This window comes from Lissotriton vulgaris, chromosome 8 (assembly GCF_964263255.1).
Source record: "Lissotriton vulgaris chromosome 8, aLisVul1.2, whole genome shotgun sequence".
Classification (NCBI taxonomy): domain Eukaryota; kingdom Metazoa; phylum Chordata; class Amphibia; order Caudata; family Salamandridae; genus Lissotriton; species Lissotriton vulgaris.
Window position 1 is genome coordinate 830,413,888 of NC_141696.1, and position 22,809 is coordinate 830,436,696.

A 22,809-nucleotide genomic window follows, 5' to 3' on the forward strand; every position below is an offset into this window, starting at 1 on the left:
ATACAATATTGAACTAAAGTGCTATCTACAACCAGTGTATCCCTATACATGCATCATTATTTCTCCTGGTTATGTTACAAATCCTAGATCTGTATGCCTTCTCATGACGGGGCTGCATTAAACTCAATTATTCATGAATTTAAAGTGCTTTCTTGTGAGTAGTAAATGCTCCCTAAATTCTCAATTAGTACATTATGTTCAGTTCATCTGTCTACATTGATGGAGCAAGTACAACAACTGCCAGCAATTTCCCATGCAGAACTAAAGTTGCCACGCCTAACTGTAATCTCAACTGCAATCCATGTCATATCTATGTAATGGAGTTGATTTCGAAAACAGTCACCCCACCCAAAGGTCAGACAATTTTGGAAGTCCTGAATAGTAACCTTCTTCCCATGTTTACACCTCTGAATTCCTCTAACTCAACAGGAAATCACTTAAAAATAACATGTGCTAAACCTGTTAAAATGTGTACAGCAATAGGAGATATTACAATAAGTAGAGCAACTCCTCTTCCTCATTAAAACCCAATTCACCTGCCATCAGCTTATAAATCTAGAAACTCTCTCTTTCTCTCACAGTTTTTGGGAACCATTACCTCCCCTTCTACATGGTTTCACAGTGCAAAAGCTACAAAACATATTTCATCAAGTGTTTTCTCACATTTTGAGTTTTTAAGATATATCGACCCTGAATATTTTTCATAGGGGTTCCTGAAAGCCCTTAAATGTTCTTGCCAGCCTTTAATATAAATTGTAATTGTTCTGTTTCTTAAGGTAAAATGCTGGCCATGAAGAAGAGCCTCTACTATAGTAAAAACGTGTAAGCCTTTAAAAGATTTGAATGAAAATCTACGCGTGCACAATCACTTCATCTTCAGACCTCATACAAAGTTTGCTTTGAATAAAGTCATTTGCGGTGGCAAAGGGGAAAGACCCGCTCAATTTTGGGTTCTACGTTGTCTAAATACAAGAACCTCAGTGTTCCCCTTCCTGTTAGTAGTTGTGGTGCGTACCTGATCAGGTTGCAGGTGAATTGATCAGAAAGGATCCCAGATTACAGAACACCACCACCTCAACTAGTTCCAACTCCTCACACAGCTAGACTAAACTCTAAGAAGAAACAATGCTGGACCATTGTATGGGCACCTGCAAACAAACAAGACAACCCCAGAAACAACTGTGACAGGAGACACAGAAGCTAAAATAGCACAGAAGAAATATGTAAGTATAATAGGTCAAGATAGGAAGAAAAATAGAGGGATTCCACTAACACACTATTCACCTGTTCGGGAATTTTAGGCTGGTGTCCACAAATTATTATTTTAGGATCCTCATACTGACCAATGGCTTCATCAAAGTAGATATTTTGGTATGAGAAGTAAGGGGTTCTTTACAGGTATTTGGAGTCGGATTGACGTATATATGTTCCAGCAATAACTGAAACATAACATATTATTTTAGATTAATGCTGCTGGATATATTTCTACTGTAAACATGTATTTAAATATTAAACCTGTGACATTTGATTGGAATGTGCTAGCAAAACCACATTTTCTGCAAATAGATAATCTGTCCTGAAGTGACCAGTTGAGAGGTTAAATTCTTATTACATATTACCTTTATATCAATTTTTGAATTTGGGATATATTCTACCCATGCTCAGGTTAGAGGCATACACAGTTTGGTCTAGAATTTAATCACACCAAATGCATGCCTTTTTGGCCCATAGAGAATCTGCCCGAAGCAGCTAATTCCTGACTACCTATCAGAGTATTGGAGAAAGGTGTCTCGAGCCTATCTTGAATTTTGCTCCAGCCCTCGTCTTCAGAGCTGCTACTCCTAGTTTCCTGTCATAGTGTTCCCTGGAGCATTTGAGCACATCTGCTGAGACAAACATTGGTGAGTGAGAATAGTCACAGCACTTCTGGAGATTCCTTTCCTACCTGGAATGAAGTTGCTTTGCACACTGAAAAATGAGGCAACTAAGAAAAGTCTAACCTCAGATGGGGCTACTGAGAGTGAAGGCTAAATGAGGTTGAGGTCAGTTAAACTAGCCGCTAAGATTTCAACACTCGTTCTGGATGGGAATTTCTGCACCTTTACCCTGTTTCGAGTCATTAAAGTTTTAAGAATCTATGTTCATGGTGGCATCGGAGCTGATTGTTAATCAACAAGCCAGCATAGATTTGTAGCCACCACAGTTGATTAAGCCAAAGACTTTACACAGCAATTGTTGCTGTTCATAAACTTCAATCTGCTTGCATTGGACATTGATCTCAGCTCAGCAATATGCCCCAAAGTGGTTCAACCCCCACTGAAAATCACTTCAGTGGAGATACAATGCATTTGAGCCATTTACATTGGTAAAATGACTAAGACATAGTGTTTCTTTGCATTTTTCACATTGCTCCATTTTCCTTGGATTGATTTGTCTTGTTTTTTTCAAGAGTTTATCATTGCTATTAATTTTGTGTTTGACTTTTAAGTTCTTTTATTTCTTAACTGCATTTCTGTTTGGCCAATTTTTGTACACATTGTTATTGTTATTGTTGTTATTGTTAGTTTCGGTTTCTATAGCGCCAACTCACCGGCAGGTCTCAAGGCGCTCATGACCGAAGGACAAAACAACTCTTAAACAGATCGAAGAGTCAGTAGCGTGTGCAAGTTAATGTGAACCCAAAGCCTCCCTAAATAGAAGTGTTTTTAATGATTTCCTGAAGCGCAGGAGGTTACCTTCTTTCCGAAGGGACTCGGGTAGTCTGTTCCAGATTTGAGGAACTAAAACTGAGAAAGATCTCCCGCCCTTCGTTGCCAGTTTAAACCGTGGGCAGACTGGCACACATATCTCACAGTCTCACAATAATCTAAGGTATTTCGAGAGAAATCCAGTGAGCTCTGAAGGATCAGTGTATTGGGTCTTATGGGAGCCCAGTCAGTGCTCACTTAAAGACATCTCTTTTCTATTGTTGAAAACTCTGACTCCCTGTGACCCAGTTTGGTGAAGCAGCATCTCTGAGGGGGGAACACTGTTCGAAATAATTCTGCTACTTTTGAGGTAATGCCAATAAACATATTCATTAATTATCTACCATCCTGATCTTTGTTCAAAGTTACTTGCGGTCTTATATTTGGTATGCTAGTATTTATAAATGTCAAATTTGTAGGTTGAGCATTTGAGACCTCTTGAATATATTTAGTATATACTTATATGTGTATGTACTTGGTGGGCTCTGGAGATCAGCCCTTGGACTTGTCTGCTTCCACTTAGCGACTTTTTTTTAAGTTCAACTGCCTCTATTTAACTGTATTGATAGAAAATGACCAGTAGAGGTCATTAAAATACCAGATTTGCTTTCTGCTTGTTCAACTGCCTCTATTTAACTGTCTTGATAGAAAACGAGCAGTAGAGGGCAGTAAAATACCAGAATTGCTTTCTGCTGAGGGACTTTCTTTTTTTATTTTGATGGCAACTGCCTCTATTTAACTTTCTTGAAAGAAAACGACCAGCAGAGGTCAGTAAAATACCAGAATCACTTTAGCATTCTCGATTCTAGTCCATAGATTTGTCTTCCACAAGCACCCGTAGACAATAATATATTTTTTTACTCTTGTATTTTCAGTGATATGACCCCCAAAGGCCCTGATTTTATATTAAAAACAGCTTTGGACTATTCTATTTCCCTCTGAAAGTCAATATTTCTCTCCATGTGTTCCCATACCCAGCATTTCACGCAGTGTAGTGCTTACTTTCCCTCCATTTTAAAGAATAGTAGATGTTTCTGCACCCAGGCTAATGTGTTGCATAGCTAAATACATATAAGCTCCTAAAGGCAAAACCGATTGCATTGCAAATGCTTGTTTAACTTCCTTTCATTAAGATAAAAAAAAGTTCCAGTAGTATATTCACTGTTTGAAGGATTAGGACATACGCTTGGGTGTGAGTGAGACAGAGAGAAAAGCACAGAGGGTGAGAGACAGACAGAGAGAGACAAACAGGGCGAGAGATAGCGAGAGAAGGAGAAAAAGTGAGACAAAGCGGAAGAGACCGAGAGAGAGAGAGAGAGAGAGAGAGAGAGAGAGAGAGAGAGAGAGAGAGAGAAAGAATTAAGTCAAAAAGAAGACAAGACTGGAGATCAAAGAGGAAGTCTGACTGCTTAAAATAAGCACTTCTTTTGACAGTGAGTAGAACGTGTAACAATTAATATATTATTATTATGTAAAAATATAATATTTTGACCTTGAAAGCAGTTTTGTCAATCGGAAATAATCTAATATTTTACAAGTTGTCAAACAACTTCTTCGAAAATGTTTCCAGGAGCCACGTCAGTTGCTTGTAACTAATTGTTCTTATATCTACTTAAATAGCTCATTTGAATTCCAAAGCAGCCAACACGTATCCACATCTGAACGCTGTACCTTTAATTATGTGAGACTTAATGGCATGAGACCGTAGGCAAGATCTATCTGCACACGCCCAGGCACGCCTGAAAGGAAAACGCTCGTCATTAAATCCTGCACAACAATTTCAGTCATACTACTAGGAAACACATTGTTCTTGTGCAATTAATGCTGACAGTGCGGGCCAATAAGGGACTGTCGTGGTGCACGGAGGTAGCATGGGTGCTGTTTTTGTCTCATTTAGAGAAAGAAAAATGTTCATCCATTTACCCTGACGTTCTTCTACTTACCGGAGACTTGGGAAGCAGCAACCATGCAGCTCACGTTCATCGCCGTTTGGACTTTCGTGTTAGTAAAATGCGCAGAAGGGATTTCACTTCCGTTATTAGGTAAGCGCTCTGTTCTTATTTTAGATTTTAGCGAAAATATTTTATTCAGAACATTCATTTGACAGAATAATCCGTTGCTTCAGTGACTCAGTTAAAGAAAAAGATATGGGCCCACTTCTCTTCTTAGTCAACAGAAAATTCACATAAACATTAGTACCTGGTGAAATATTTTCTTCTCACGAGCCCAGCTCATACTAACTAGTGACGTTTTTGCAGTGGCTTTGATATAAAAGTGTGTTTGAGTTTTCTAAGTATTTGTTTAAGACATATCAGTTGTGCAAAATTAACATTTTGCTAGTAACTTTTGTAAGCAAAGCATACTGCAAATTCATGAGTTGAAAGTTTGCCACTTTTAAAAAACCTTTACTAACTGAGAATTGCTTTGTACAGAATAACGTTAGCAGAAGATATTTCTTATGAAATCTTTTCTAAAAAGCTACTTCTTAAGTCTGACATTAGCCAAGACCTTTTGATGTGTTTAATAAAATATAGGTATAATATACTTAATTAAAGGGTTTTTTATCCAGCTGTCTTCATCCATTTGTCTGTTGGTGTGTCATTCACATTTTGCGTCCATCCACTTCACCATATTGCATGGGGCCCTCACCAGCCACTGGATAACTACACTTTAAGAGGCTGCATTTTGCTCCTTCATGAGGAGCACATCCGCACATAATGTAGTTCTCTTTAGCGCTAGTGTTTTGGTTATCACTTCATTGCTTTGGTGTTGCCTTTGTGTTTAGAGTCTGATGTAATTGCAGGAAGCTTGTCTATCACCTCTTCTGTGTTGAGCACAGGGCATATTCTGGTTTTATCAGTCCCTATCTTCTGCTAATGGTATTGTAAATCCCTTTAGAGTGGCCTTTTTGTTATTAGATCTGGCGTTAGCCAAAACCTTTTGATTTTACTAACATTATATGTACAATATATTTAAGATAAAGGGGCTTGCAGACACCTCTCTTCGACCATTGGTCTGTTTTTTTATCATTCACATTTTGCTTCTGCCCACTACAGCATACAGCTTGCCAAAATGGGTCAGCCTACATCAGCCATGAGTTAGCTTCATTTTGAGTGACTGCATATAGCACTTTTGCTAGGAGCACATCCACGCATTAGTTAGTGCCCTTCAGTGCCAGTGTTTTTTGTTGTTTTAATTTTATTACTACTTTAATGTTACCTTTGTTTGTAGAGGTTGATGTGATAGCAGGTTGCTTTCTAATAGATGAGAGCACAGGGCACATTCTAGCTTTATCATCTCATGTCTGCTGTTATTGCCTTTTGAAATGGCCTGTTGCTTTTTCACACCATACCAGCTCCTTACGTGAACTGTAAGGAGAAAAATGCCCTTTTGATTGAAACAATATCAAGACTTCGCCTCGATGAGCCGACCTCAAATTTATTAGTAACAGGTGATTTTAGCTTGAATTTGATATTCACGCCAGATGAAGATTAAATGCTAACAGCAGATAACTCATTTTGGTGTGTGCCACAGCAACATAATACAGGGACTACATAGGTCAATAACTAGTCACAGATATTGAATTCCAAGGTATGCTGGTCCTTAATGGAAGAAACGACAAAGATCGCCCTCCAGAAAAATCATACTACGGTCCAAGGGCGTACTCAACATTAAATTACACACTCTTAACCCTTCCTTTACTACCAACATTAGCTCGCTTCTACATAGAGTTTACCCTCTTGAGTGATCACTCAATACAGCATGTCATTTTCAATCTAAACACCAAAACATCTACCTACTAATGCTCCAGAGGGTGAAATTACCACAATCAATTTAAAACATTTGAAATGGACGAATACGAATAAAATAGACTTGTTTTTAACAATAAAGGGTCTTTTGGCCGAACTTACATTAGAACCCATTAACAGAATACACGCTTGGTCGCAATTCCTAAACAAATTAGCAAAAACGATGAAAGTTTCAGAAATTGAGGTCAAAACACAAGACCAGACAAAAAATCTACCAAAAGATCTGCAAATGTTAAAGAAAGAACAAAGAAAAGCTCAAAGGAAATTGTGACAGGACAAATCCAAGGGCGTATGCTGGAAAGTATTTCAACAAATGAGAATACAATTCAAAAAAAGATATGGGGATTTAAAAAGGAGTAAACTGAGAGTTTCTGGTCTAAACTAATTTACAATTTAAGACACTCAAATCTTAACAAATTTTGGCAGACAATAAACAACTTCTCTAGACCTCGAAACTTCTTAACGTCGCATATACAAGAGCGGCAGTGGGTTAACTTCCTCAGGGATAAATTTAAAGAAGAACAACTCCACGACATAGACAATTTCCAGTTATCCTTTGTGAAGCAGACTAACAAGAATGAATTGAAATCACAGACCAATCAACCAATGTACACAACAGAAGAAATATCAAACATAATAAAGAAAGACAGAAGCAATGGTGCTCCCTGCCCGAACAAAATTCCCCAGGCAACTGTTAAATACGACTTGTAGTATTGGAGCTCGATCCTAGGGAAACTCTTCATTGATGTAGAACTTAACCCCTTCCAGGCTCATGACGAGCTGGGCTCGTCATGGTGTAGCCTCCTCGCACACTGATGACGAGCCCAGCTCGTCATGAATAAGGGGCTTTTAAATATCTCAGCGCAGGAGGAGAATTCAACTAGCGCGGATGTGGTTAACAATCAAATCCCAGATAGTTGGTAGGGATCAATCATTACCCCTATTTACAAAGGAGGAGACAGATCAAATCCCAAAAATTATAGGTTAGTTGCCTTACAGGATGTCGAAGCCAAATATTTTGCCTTATTATTCCTTAAAGACCTAGCCCATTGGTCTAGAGAACGTAACCTAATACCAAAAAATCCAACCGGCTTTAGGAAGAGCATTGAAACTATTACAAATATTCTGTCAATTTCAATGATTGCTGAAAGATGCAAAAATAGAAAACAAGATCTTCATCTGTGTTACATCGACTTAAAAGCCGCCTTTGATAGCGTAGATCGGAAACTCATGTTGTCTAAATTCAAATCCTGGGATATACCAGATAAAATATTGAAGGGTCTACCACTGTTTTACACAGATACCTGGGTACGCATGAAGCTTGGGAATGGAGCTAGAATATCCAGAAAAGTGTATACCAACACGGGTCTGAAGCAGGGGTGCGTACTGGCCCCGCAGCTGTCAAGTCCGCTAGATTAAACCAACTCACACTCACCGAAGCTAGGAAAACTACAATCATACCACCTTGCCTATGCAGACGATATTATTCTTTTAAGCTTGATCAAGGTAGGCTTGACAAGACTACTCACCGAACTCTCTGAATTTCTGTCGGTAAATAAGTTGGAATTACATTTTTCAAAAAAGAAATCAATGCTTATTACAAATCGAACAGCCTCGACTCAACATATTAGATTAAAGGGCAATCCACTGTAGAAAGTATTGTGCTACAAATATTTGGGATTCTATATCGACGATAAATTATGGTTTTGCTATCAGAAGAAATATATGATACAGCGAGCAGGAGCACTAACATTCGCCCTTAAAATACTTGCAAGGAAACTGGCGGGACCGTCTTTGAAACCATTATTAACGATAATTGCAGCCAAAAGACTACCAACACTATCATACGCCAGTGCTGCAATGCACGGGAAGGACTCAGAAACCCTAAACAAACTAATGGCGAGCATTTATAAAAAGGTTCTTGAACTCCTAAAAACTGCTTCACCAGCACAGATGCGACTGGAGTTCGGGCACATGAACGAAACACTCGGCAGACTCTACACATACATTAAAGTATGGTACCAAATAAAACAAAACGTAGAGGAAAACAGTCTTAACGAATCTCTGTGGTGGGAAATGGAACAAGATAAACACTCGCCAGCATACACATTTTTTGAACATGCATTAAAGGCTACCCGCACAAGTGAGTTGTGGAATAAACAAATGTCCTACCAAACATTCAAATTAACACTAAACAAGGCTGCAAAGTTCCACTCGATACTGGTTGATAAAGACCTTTTTTCAACAAGAAGTCATTATTGGTCAGTGATCAACACTTATAAAATACCGAAACAAGCGGCCTATTTGGACTCCACTTATTCCATTTATGTAAAGAAGAAATTAATAATATTAATGTTTGGACAGTTCCCCATTCTTGTGAAGCCCCTCGTTGGAAATATAAGGAAAATTAAAATTTCCGGCATTGTGGCTATAAAAAGGATGATCTGATTCATCTTGTATGTCATTGCAAGATACTGCAACCAGCACAAACCACAATATTACGGTGAGCATTTATGGATATTGGCATAAAGTGGTGCAAAACAGCTATCATAAGAGGACTGGACTCTACTGACCCCCAAATGAACTGTAAACTGATTACATTTTCACGTACTCACGAACTAGCACTAAAAGCTAAATATGAACAATGATAAAACATGAAGTATATTTTATAGTTACATACATTTTAAGATGTTTAGAGATATGTAACTTTTATGCAAGTTGCTCCTTTTAAAAAACAATTTGTGTTTGTAATCTTGTTATGGTTTTAATTAACTGAATAATAAATAAATAAATCACACATCCTTACATGAACTCCGAACATAAGCTCATGATGGTACTCTATCTTTGCTGCCCTGTCTTTCTTTCTTTCTTTCTTTCTTTCTTTCTTTCTTTCTTTCTTTCTTTCTTTCTTTCCTTCTTTCTCTTTCTTTATTTTTCCTTCCTTTCCCAAAGGCAAGAGGCTGGCTACCAGTGCCAGACCTATTGGCTTTTTAAATCTGCGTATCCCAGACCTTTTGATTTTACTGAAATTATGTGTGTAATATAGTTTTCTATAGGGGGTTTCATCCAGATTTCGGGCATTAGTCTGTGGTTCTGTAATTCACATGTTTATTCAACCCATTCCAGGATGCATCAAGGGGCAATTGTCAGCCAACTCTATCCACTGGCTTACTTCACTATGAGTTACGGCTTACTGTCCTTTCACGAGGAGAGTATCAACACACAAAGTAGTTATCCTTAGTGCAAGAGTGCTATGGCAATGTGTGATTTTTTTGGGACCAAAACAACATTTTGCCTTTAGTCGGTGTTTAAATTCATGAGTGCACAGCATCTCCCCATGAAATAAAGTGTTCCAAAAACCATCAAAAATCAAGAACTGCCCAAAAGCTGATGGCCAACACCAGACCTATTGGGTTTGCCAATGATTGTTTGTCTGGCTGCTTGTATTTCACAGCATACCACATGTTTGCCCATATGCAACTGTTCCTCATTAACTTGTAATGTTTTTTTAGCAGGCACACAATGAAGTGCATTTCTAATTGCACTCCTTATGTCATGGTGGTATGTATTTTAATCGAGGACTGCAGTTAAATTAGTACACCGCCCTGCCAGAATGGCTTTCTAGTTTGCTTTTAGTGCTGTTGTATATTTTTATATTTGTAAACAAATTTAGACGGTATGTCCTGCTTTAATGGTTTTCTAGTGTGCTTTCTGGGCTTTTGCATGTTTTGTTTGTATCGACATTTAACAGTTATATTAAATATTTTAGTTCTGATGTTTTTTACAATTTCTTTATCCATCCATCCATCCATCCATCCATCCATCCATCCATCCATCCATCCATCCATCCATCCATCCATCCATCCATCCATCCATCTATCTATCTATGTATCTATCTATCTATCTATCTATCTATCTATCTATCTATCTATCTATCTATCTATCTATCTATCTATCTATCTATCTATCTATCTATCGATCTATCTATCTATCTATCTATCTATCTATCTATCTATCTATCTATCTATCTATCTATCTATCTATCTATCTATCTATCTATCTTTGCAACACTATCTACCTCTCTTTTCAACACTTTCTATATTTGCAACACTAGCTATGCAACCCTCTCTGTATCTGTTTTGCAAGCCTTTCTGTCGTTGTAAGTTGTAAGCCTCTCTATGTCTTTGCTAGCCTCTATATTTGTAAGAAAGCTTCATCCAAAAGATTTTCGGGTCTGGTGTGTTCTGCAGGACCTTTTGAATTTACTATAATGATGTGTACACGTTAATTACTTGAGGGGTTTTCATTCAGGCTACATCCATTAGTTTTTTCTTATGTCATTTACATTTTTCTTCCAGCCACTGCAGCATACATCACAGAGCATTGGGTTGTCACACTTCAGCCACTGTCTGACTTCACTCTGAGTTACATCATGCTTCCCTTTCACATAGAGCACATCCACACACAAGGTAGTTCCTTTCAGCGTTAAGGACTAATATGGCAATGTGTGCTTTTTGGAAACCCCAAAAATATTTTTGGCTGTAGCCAATGATTTTGTTTTAGATTGACGATGTCCTGGCTGCCTGCCCCACAATATGGTATTGTACAAACCTTGACAGAAGAAAGCAACAATTGCCAATGTCAAAAGTCTGTCAGTCAGCGCCAGACCTATTGGCTTTGCCAATTCTTTTTAGATTTGGCGAAGTCTCCAAACGTCTTCGACTTCGCCACAAGACACATTCAAAAGTGTGCTTAACCATCACACTGAAACTTTATGTAGTTATTTTGCATCTAAACAAAAGGACACTATATAGGAATGTACCAAAACAGTTAAGTTAATAACTTTGTATGTAAAATAGTGAAACCTACTATGTTACTGGAAAATTATTGTAGAGATTACATGTTACATCCAGTGCTTGTGATATGACAGCTTTTTACACATTTGGTAGTTAAGTATAATGTTTGATTATCATTAACATACAAAATCATTATAATGAATGGCATATTTTGCAAATTAATGTTGTGTTTATTACACCCCATACAACCTCTCATACAACCACTTTTATACCAATTCACAAATCCATACAACCACTCACACACCCACTCACACATCCACAGACACACACACACTCACTCACCTATAATACCATTCATTTACCCACGCAGCTACTAACAGAGGTACTCACTCAGCTATGCAGCCACACACACACCCATTAACTCTCCCACATAATCACTTACATGCCCATTTACTCATCTATACATGTACTGACACTTACTTATTCTACCACTCATCCAGCCACTGACTATGCAATACAGCCCCTGACACATCCACCCCCTTACCCATACACCCACTCAAACAGCTACTCACTCACCTATACACCCACTTACACACCCAGTTACTCCCTCACAGAGCTGCTCACACAGTCACTCTCTCATCAAAATAGCTACTCACACAACCACTCATACACCCACACAGCCACTCACATCGCTATATTGTCAGGGCCCACCTCGTAGGATTCGGCTGATGAATAAAGGGTTCCACCTGCAGATGTTACCAACACCATGAAAACAGAATCACAGGGTGTTCGAACCATCAGGCGAGGGATATATGAGAAAGAAAGGACCGGGGAAGGGAAGGGTCAGCAGGGACAAGGGATCTGAAATGACAAAGCACAATATATATAAATACTGAACTATATCAAAGTGCTACTCTCAATAAGTCTTCCTAGAACTAGAATACCTTTAGAAGCTGTATTTATTCCTTCAGCCACAACAAGAAAACCCTAGTCCAGCCTCCTGTGAATAAACACATTGGTTAACACGTTTTCAGGATATTTCCCATCATAAACATTAAATCAGACCCACGTTTTACACACCATGTAATGTGAAGATGGACTGCCTTATGTCCCCAGTTTTTAAGTAACATGTCGAATCTTTACTCAGACCCTTTACTGTTCATCCCCAGTTAATGATAAAAACCTTATCAGAGTTGGAGAGTCAAAGTCTCTGAACGCACTCCAATCGGGGAATTCCTACAAACTTCCCCGTTTAATACTCAAACAACAACAGAAGACTACAATGAGTTAAATCCACTCCGAACTCTCTACAAGTAGAATCCGATACTTCAATAAAATGGCAACATGTGGTTGCGACCACCACTATGCTCCGCTTTGTCCAAAAGAAAGATATACCAACAAATCCGGCAACGGGTAGTTGCGACCACCACTCTGCCCCGGAATTAATCAATTTGTTAGCACACGGTGGCGTGTAGAAACTCTACTACGCTCCGCTGCTAATGCCAAACAAAGGTTCACACAAACGTACACGGCAACGCACAGCTTAAAACCATGGCGTTCCGCGGACTAAATCCGGATACAGCCGTATTCCCATAATCGGCACGTATCAGCCGATGCGTCTCCTCTGATACAGAATAGCCAAACAAACGAACAAGAGTTCACGCGAGCAACGGCTCCCAGCATTTCCCTCTAAACAGTACCTTAACAACTGTTGGTTTCATACAGCAAGTCCTGGAACGATAGCCCGCTCCCGCAAAAAAACACCAGAGGGAACCTCTCAGCACAACTGACGAAGGACTCAGAATTACGCGCATCCTCCCTCCGCTTCCATCAGCCAATATACTTCCTGTTGGCAAAGGCTCATGGAAGATGTAGTTCTAAACAGTCTGGCAGGCGCAGCTAGGTGAAACCTGACATATATAGCCACTCACAGACCCACTCACACACCATACAGCTGCTCACACATCCACTTATTTACCCATACAGCAACTCACACACCCATACAACCACTCACATGCAGATTCAGACAGTCATACAGCCACTCAGATCATATATGTTAGAGATAGTATCACTCATTAGTAGTACAGAATGAATGGTAATTTAAGTTATTCAGTAGGTTAGTATATATCTTTATGTCTCAGAAATGTTTTCGATATACTCATACTCGCTGGATGATGCCATCAGCGATGCCATTTGAGATGTCATCAGTGATGTCATCAGTAATGTCTCTGGCTATGTCATGAGTGATGTAATATGTGAGGCCATAAGCAGTGCCTTGAGGAGGCAAAGTTGCTGTTTGCTCAGATACCAAAAATTGCTGAATTCCACTGTTTATGTACAAGTGAAATCTTAGCAGAACTGTAACATCCCTGTAACCTTTGGATTTTTGAGTGATTTTCTATATTTTTAAATTGTATTTACTGAATATAATGTCCTTGTAGCCTTTGTTTTGTCAGTGAATTTCTAAGATTTTTAATTGTATTTCCTAACTTTAACATCACTTTAGCCTTTCGTTTTTTTCATTGGATTTCTAAGGCTTTTTAAAATTAAATTTCACAACTATAATGTCGCTGTAATCTTTGTTTTTTCAGTGAATTGCTAAGTTTTTCCAAATGTAATTGAAACCCTGTAACCTATGGATTGTTTTCTGACTGTATAGGGTTTTAAAGAAATAATGTATTTCCTTACTTTAACCCGTAACTTTTGGGAGTTTGTGAGTGGCTGTTTGGGTCGGTGAGTGGGTATGTGAGTGGCTGTATGGGTCTTTGAGTGGGTTTATGAGTGGTTTTGTGGGTGTATGAGTGGCTGTATGGGTCAGTGAGTGAGTGTGTGAATGACTGGGTATGTGAGTCGAGGTGAAAGTGGCAGAACGGGTGTGTAAATAGTTGTCTTAAGTGTCTGTATGGGTGTATCAGTAGCTGTGTGAGTGACTGCAGCAGATTGGAACCTCACCTGCCCCTTCCCCCACCAAAATCGAGGGAAATGTGTCGGGCCTTTTGTTAAGCTGCCCATCATCCTGGCAAAAGCCATGAAGACCATTATTACTACTAAGGCTAATGGGGCAAGGTCAAATGGTGATTATACACATTTGTATGCTTGTAGTCATTTAAAGAAGAACCATGGGCTCTGCTCTCACCAGGTAAGGACAAGAAAGAACCCACTCTTCACAGCCACTACAGATTACACTCCAATTTATCAATGATGCATTCTCCTCCACAAAGCATTTCAGATCATCTTTCAATGTGGAATTGCTAAGAAAACAAACTTGCTTTGCCTTTGTCAAGCCCAGGATGTCAGGATCATTTGCCCTGTGCAGAAGTGGAGCTTCAACTGGGGCACCCGCTATGTTTATATCTGTAAGTGCTTCCTGTTGAGGATTAATTTCTGTGAAATTAGCATTAGGGCCAGAACCGCCCCAGCCAAAACCTAATGGGGGCCCAGGGGATCCCATCCCCTAGGGCCTGGATTCTTCATGTTGGATGCCCTGGAGCCCCCCCCCCAGACCACCCATTGTGCAATGTTGGATACTGTGGAGGGAGCCCTGATGCCCCAGATGTCCCTACCGGCTTCTCATCTCCAGTATTTATTTTTTTATTTATTTTGGAGATTTGTAGAGTGCATGGCTGCCCGAGAGCGTCCCAGCGCTGACAGAAATCCACTATGATCTCCAGAGGAGGGGGCCGGTGGGGAAGGAAGGGATCAAGGGAACAGCCATGTCTTCAGCGATTTGCGGAATGCTAGGAGATTAGGTTGGGCCCGGAGGTCCGGTGGAAGGGTATTCCACATCTTGGACACCTGAAATGAGAATTGTCGACCTCCAAAACGTGATTTTTTGATCTTGGGTATTTTAGTCAGGTGGGCATTGGTAGAGCGTAGGGTTCTGGTTGTCGTGTGGGGAGTCACGGGGTCTTTCAGGACCGGGGGGGCTTTTCCGTGCAGGATTTTGTGGGTTAGGCACATGGCCTTGAAGTGCACCCTTTGTTCCACAGGGAGCCAATGGAGTTCTTTGAGTGCAGGTTTGGCAGAGCAGCGTTTTTTGGTGCCAGTGAGGATTCTGGCGGCCGCATTTTGCACCACCTGAAGCCTAGAGATGACTTTCTTTGGGGATCCAAGATATAAGGCATTGCCGTAGTCCAGTCTGGACATTATGAGGCCCTGGATAACCAATTTTCTTGACTGGAATGGTAAGAGTGGGAGAATTTTGCGGATGGAGCGGAGCAGGCCAAAGCAAGTTCCTGCAGTTTTTTTGGCCTGAGTGTTGAGAGTAAGTTTATCATCCAGCCAAATCCCTAGGCTTTTGATATCAGTTTTGGGGATTGGTGGTGGGCCCATACTGGGAGGCCATAGAGACTCCGGGAGGAAAAGGGACTGGTTGCCTAGTACCATTAGCTCGGTTTTTCCCCATTATGCTTTAAATGGGAGTCGCTCATCCAGCTGACTATATTCTCCAGGCAGGAATACAGATCGATGGTGGGGGGTTCTGACTGGCTCAGGGAAACGACCAGCTGTGTGTCGTCCGCGTAGGTCAGGAGTTTAATGCCATAGGGGACGACGATTTGTTCAAGAGGTGCCATATATACGTTGAAGAGTGTCGGGCTCAAAGAGGAGCCCTGAGGCACTCCGCAACGTATCGGGGTTTCCCTAGAGATACAGTCTCCATCTGCCACCTGAAAGGAGCGGTTGTGGAGGAAGGATTTTAGCCATTTGAGGGCCGTCCCAGAGATGGCGAGGTTTTCCAGGCGTTGGGCAAGGATGCTATGGTTGACGGTGTCGAATGCTGCGCTGAGGTCCAGGAGGATCACCGCCACTGATCCTCCTGCATCGATGACTTTCCTGGTTTCTTCGACTACCGCCACCATTGCTGTTTCTGTCCCTTGGCCCGGGCGGAAGCCCGTTTGAGAGGTTTTTAGCAGCTCATTGGACTCCAGATAATGTGAAAGCTGGGAGTTTATGTATTTTTCCGCCAGTTTACTGATACCTGGGAGGAGAGATATAGGTCTGAAGCTGGCCAGGTTGTCCGGGTCAAGGTTAGGTTTTTTTATGAGTGCCTTCACCACCGCTTTTTTCCAGCTTGTGGGCACTGTTCCAGATTCAAAGGAGGTATTTAGTTATTTGGTCATAAGAGGTAGGATGCTCGGGCCACCTGTTTAAGATGTCTCATCGGGGCTGGGTCATGGGGCGATCCGCTTTTGAGGGCTTGTAATATAGAACCAAGAGTTTCCGCGTTGATGGGTTGGAATTTGCTTAGCTCAATGCCTTTGCTCTGATGTTGGGAGGTGGGAAGGGGGGAGGGGTCTAAGGGGGAAAGAGGCGAAAGTTGTTTGAGTATAGTTTGAATTTTAGAGTCAAAGAAGTTGGCTAACTCATTACAGTGTTCGGTTGTAGGGTCTCGCGCAGCTGGGGGAGTGGGGGGTTTTAGAAGCTTTTTCAAAGTGAGAAACGTCTCCCTAGACGAATTTGCTGCTTTGCTAATTTTCTCGCTGTAAAAGGAGATTTGTGCGTTTTTCAGAGCTTTTTTATAATTGAGAATCATCAGTCTGTAGTTGTTTTTGCTGATGGGATTAAAGTCTTTTCTCCAGACTCTTTCTGCTCTCTTGCAGGTTTTCTTTAGAAGGCATATTTCTTGGGTAAACCATGGAGAGGTAGCTTTTGTCCTTGGTTTACGATGAGGTTTTTTTGGGAGGGCTAAGTCTAGAGAATTGGTAATCCAGGATGAGAATTCCCTATCTGCGAGGTCGATGGTTGAGCTAAGGGTGGGGACTGTATCCTCGAGGGCTTGTTTCCATGTAACATAGTCTAATTTCGCCCAGGGTCTGGATGGTCTGCCGGGGGCTTGGGTTTGCGGCGGTTTGGGGTAGGTGTGCCAACTGAAAGGAATAAGAAGGTGGTTGGACCATGGCACAGGAGTGGGGGGCCTGGTCACAAGGTCCTGGAAATTACAGAATATGGGGTCGAGCAAATGCCCCTGATTATGAGTAGGGAGGGAATTCTGTAAGTGCAATTGGTGAGTGGCCAAGTCTTGGATCAGTTCTGAGGCCGTGTTGTCTTTGCTGTCTTCAAAATGGGCATTAAAGTCCCCTAGAATGAGGAAGTTGGTCCGAGCGCTAGATCTGGCCAAGGAGCATTCTAGGAGGGAATTAAGGAATTTTCCCATGGAACCAGGGGGACGGTAGATAAGGAGTCCGGAAAGAGAGGAGCAAGGGGAGATCTGCAAGGTAAAGTGGACGTTTTCACAGTCTACCAGAGGACTGTCAAGGAAACGGCATGGTATTGAATCCTTGGAGATGACAGCAATGCCACCACCTCTACCTTTGGGACGGTCAAGATGTTGGATACTGAATCCTGGGGGAAGTGCTAGGACTATGTCGGCGTCTGAGTTGGGTGTCAGCCACGTTTCTGTAAGGAACAGTATATCAAGACTAAGGTCTTCAATAAGCATATTTATTTCAAGGGCGTGTTTGGGTAGTGATCTGCAATTGATCATTGCCATGTTTATAGTCGTCTGGGTGGGGACGTTGATGATAGAGGGGGTGTATTTAAAGGAGCAATGTGGACAGTGAGTAAGGCGGGAGTCTCCCTTTAGTACTTGGGAGCATGGAGATGGAACGGGCCTGTTGAGGTAGCGAAGAGCATCCCCTGAGTAGGTAGACCTTACCTCAGGCCTCTTGCCCGGCTCCTGGCGTGTACTGGTGCGGACGGGCGCAGACGGGCTTGCCTTAGGCGCGCCTTCGGCGCTCCCGCTGCGCTCGTCCGCTGCGCTTGCGTGGAAGGCACATTTGTAGGCGGGCGGGGTGGGCGTGGCCTGTCCGGTGGGCGTGGCCTCGCGACTGGCGATGGCGCCGTCCAAAACAACTTCACAAAGCAGCGCTAAATCCGCTGTTTGTGACAAAGCGGTAGTCAGAGTTTCAGCAAGAGCTCAGGGTAGGTGAATACGTTTTAAAACCAATGGTTAAACCAAAGTAAACAATTTTAAAATATCGTATTTCAATTCCTCCGGCTTCCGCCTCAGAGGTAGTGTTTCCTGATGGGCGCACTAGTGTTCAGTGCTTTTATAGGCGGGCGGGGTGGGCGTGGCCTGTCCAGTAGGAGCTGGCATTGCTCCTGCATATAGGGAGAAGCAAACAATTCTATTCCATGTATGTGGAAACAATTCCTTCATCTGTTTTCCTTCCCAAAACAGATAAAAACTCTACTTGCAGTGAGTGGGAGTAGATTTTCTGCTCCCGCCTGCTGGGAGCAGAGTTAGTGTTTGCTCTCACTTGGCTGGGGCTGCTGAAATTCCTGCCAAGTGAGAGCAAACTGCTAAGTACCTCATGTTGGGAACCTTGGGAGATAGCAGGAGCCAGCGCTGAGGGGTGGGGATTATCCCCAGGGCCTTAATTGGCTCCTTTATTTTTCCCAGACTAGCCCTGTGGAGGTTGTTGTCCCCAAGGTCCAGGGGGATCAGTGTGGACCCCCCCTCTAATTTCTTAATTTCAGCCCTGGGGAGGTGGTGGTGGTCCCCGGTACTCTAAAGTGCCACAGGAGGGTGGGTCCACAGAGCTCCCCCTCTATATTACATTTTCAACCCCAGGGAGGTGGTGGTCCTGAAACTCAAAAGATCCTTAGGAGGTGGGTCCTGTGTGCCACCTCCTTTTCATGTATATGTCCACATGACCCGGGACCTGGCTCTCCAGAATCTATATTATAAACAAGCACAGGAGACTGTGCTTGTTTTTTTTGCACGCTAATTCACAAATCAGTCGCGATTTCCTCCTTGAACTTTTTTTAAACAAATGCCTTTTGGCCCTGATGGGGTCATTGGGGAGCCCCAGCACGAGGCCTAGGGGGTCAGGGTATTTCTATCCTGCTCCCCTGTCTTTGTTTTTTATGTTTTTTGTGGCACACCTTTTTCGGCTTTCTGTCAAATTTGATGTAATTGTATTCAGAATTTCGGGCTGTAGTCATGGGTAAAATCCCTACGGGAAGTAATGTTGGAAATGCACATTGTTTGCCCCCCCTTTTCTTGGCCCCCACTTGATGGATCACCCCAAATTTTATGATGCACAATAGGACCCAGTGGCACAATTGTTTTAGAAAATTTAGTGATGATTCGTCAAATGGCACCAAACATATAGGCAAGTCAAAAAGTGCTTTTCCTATGGCAAATAGGTCATAGCCGCTAGTAGGTGCCGGAAATGTAGCATGAGTTAGCTGGTGCTCATTGGGTGGATGTAGAAATACACTTCCTCTGGGAGAAATATCCAACCCACTTCAATATTAAAGGCATAGTGTCCCTCTACGGATTGCGTGGCATCGATGTTCATTGCCAGCCATGGCACATCAATCCCTATCGTGAAAGCAGCTAAGTAACCATCATTCAGGCACAAAATAATGCCCCAACTCCTGTTGGCTGCTGCTGGCATCACACGGCTAAGGCAATAAGTCCAGAGTTATATCCCTTACGGCGGATGAGTGTTGCCTCCTCTCTCCCCAATGCCTAGATATCCAACCATCCGTGTGTGAGACAGGGGGGCTATGAGTTGTATTTTTAATACAAAATCCACTAATGGCGGCTACATGCGTTGTTCCAGAACGAGACGGCGTGTCAGGATATCAGTGACGTCAGTTGATTGATACATAGAGTCCAACACACATTCAATAAAATAGGCTCTGACACAGCTCGGATTAATCTCTGCATATTTAATGTCCGTACATGATGTATGCAGCGCAAGCAATTGCAGTCTCATTACGTGCCTCCGTAGACGCATTTCAGCAGTAAGCTTTCTTCAGTGCCGGAAAGTTAGCACGGGCTGGCTGGTGCTCATTGGGTGGATGTAGAAATACACTCCCTCTGGGACAAACATCCAACCCTCTTCAATATTAAATATATATATATATATATATATATATATATATATATATATATATATATATATATATATATATATATATATATATATATATATATATATATATATCAAAGCTCCTAGGGGTGTCCATTTCAAGCAGCACACGAACACGGTTAGCTTTTCCCCCTAAAAAGCTTTATTGGCAAACAGGCAGCTTATCCTCAGTATTCTTTGAGGCATACGACCCAGCCTGACGCGTTTCGTTATTCAACTTCCTCAGAGGCACGGTCGAAAGAAGCCGTGCGGGCCACACCTCCTAATTAAATCCAATTGCACGCTGATATGCAACCAGCATAAAGAAGCATGAACGGACCACATATCCCAGAACTCTTCATGCACAGTCTTAATTGAGCAGCTGCATATCAGCGTGCAATTGGATTTAATTAGAAGGTGTGGCCCGCACGGCTTCTTTCGACGAGTCTTTCTTCACTGTCTGCCAGGTCGTAGTTCTAATCACATGACCGATTGTGTGTGCACTGTTTAAAATGGCGACTGTATTGTATTGAAGCATCGGTGAACAAGCCTGCTGGTCAGGCAAAACGCGTCCGAGGGCGACATGAAATAAATATTTTATGGTCAGCACGCACTCTCGTCACCTGTAGTTTTCTGCTTGAGAGGTGGAATATATATCGGGGCAAACCTGGAATGATGTTTACACGGCGTGTCCCTGCCGTGAAAGATGCACCGCCCGTGTGAATGAAGGACGGGGCTGCGGGCAGAAACCCTTTCAGCCTGTTTGCAGCACGTGGAATTTCCCAAAACAAAGCTGCACTGGTATTTCTGAGGCCCACTGGAGGGTCACAAACATTGTTTTAAATAAATGGATGTTAACTTTTTGGCCAAATATCACGGACCCCACTGGAGGGGATAAAACATACTACAAATCCCAACATGCTACTCACCTGGGAGTGCATGTTTGAAAAACGGAAATAAAAGTACATTGCTTCCGTGTTGGTCGAAATTCCCCCATGAAGAAGGAGCAGGCGCTCTGAAACGCGTTGGGACTGAAAAATGATTGGAGACACTGGTGGCTGTTTGGAAATAAAAATTCTGTGAATTATTCCATGTGGAGTGGCGTCTTTGAAGATCGGGGCAAACCTGGAATGATATATATATATATATATATATATATATATATATATATATATATATATATATATATAGATATATATATATAGATAGATAGATATATATATATATACATATATATAGATATATATATATATATATTTATATATTCACTGAAAAAACCATAGGTTATAGACCATATATAGTTAGGAATTGCATTTACAAAACCTTATTTTACTCACACAAAACCATTGAAATTTCATATATAGTTAGTTCCACTAACTATATATCGCGCACCCGCAATCCACTGCTGATCATGTCACATATTACATCATTCATGACATGGTCAGTGACATCACTGATGACATCACTGATGACATCTCAAATGACATCACTGATGACATCTCAAAAGACCCACCTTTTTTTTTCTTCCCTACCGGGTCACGTTGGGGCTCAACCGGAACTCATCGAATTGATAGTCTACAGTGTTTCTGGATGTTTCAGACTGAAGCTGGCGTCAGCATGAGAGCACCACCATCTCGTAGCTCCGTCGTGGCCATTCCGCAAGCAATCATGGCAGCCGCTCCCCACCGGAAGCCTGCGGGAGTCGGGGGCCCCCAAGACTTTTGTAGAATCTTCAAGGCTGAGGGGACGCTTTCGAGAATGGGGCCCAAGCCCTAGCAGACAGGCGTCCGAGTTCCAAGGTGTCCCAGGGCCATTTTAGTGGACCAGGCCCAAATCCGAAGAGCCGGCCGCCATTTTAAGAGTCCTGTGGCAACCGCCTATCGCTGCACCGCAAGAGTGGGCGCAACTCAACTACATGGTGAGCGAGACGCTATAGCCGCAAGAGCGGGCGGTAAACAGCTGAATGGCGGATGAGGCACAGTGTAGCAAAAGCGGGCGGAATGGCAACTGAAACGGTAAAGGGGCGCCCCACTACAACAGACGAGCCTCCACCTGGGGAGGCCCGTTCACGCCGCCTCCCCCCCCCCCCCCCGGGCGCCCCACGCCGTTTTTCGGAGCAGCATTGTAGGATGCCAAAACCAGTGCGGCAACTTACTGGACATCACCTGGGTGCCGTCTAGATCTCAGCGCGTTCTGCTGCCTTGGGACTATTCGCACAACAGACCGCTACTGACGAGGCACAGTGCAGCAAAAGCGGGCGGAAAACCGCTGAATGGCAAGTGAAATGCTAAAGGGGCGCCCCACTACAGCAGACGAGCCTCCACCTGGGGAGGCCCGTTCACGCCGCCTCCCCGCCCCCCCGGGGCACCCCACGCCGTTTTTCGGAGCAGCATTGTAGGATACCAAAACCAGTGCGGCACCCAGGTGACATCACCTGGGTGCCGTCCAGAACTCAGCACGTTGTGCTGCCTTCGGACTATTCGCACAACAGACCGCTACTGACCATTGTTGCTTCTGTTTTAAAAAAATTTTTTTAACGTGTTTACTGTTTTTGTTGCATTGTATGTATTTATAAGTTATTAAAGTGTTATAA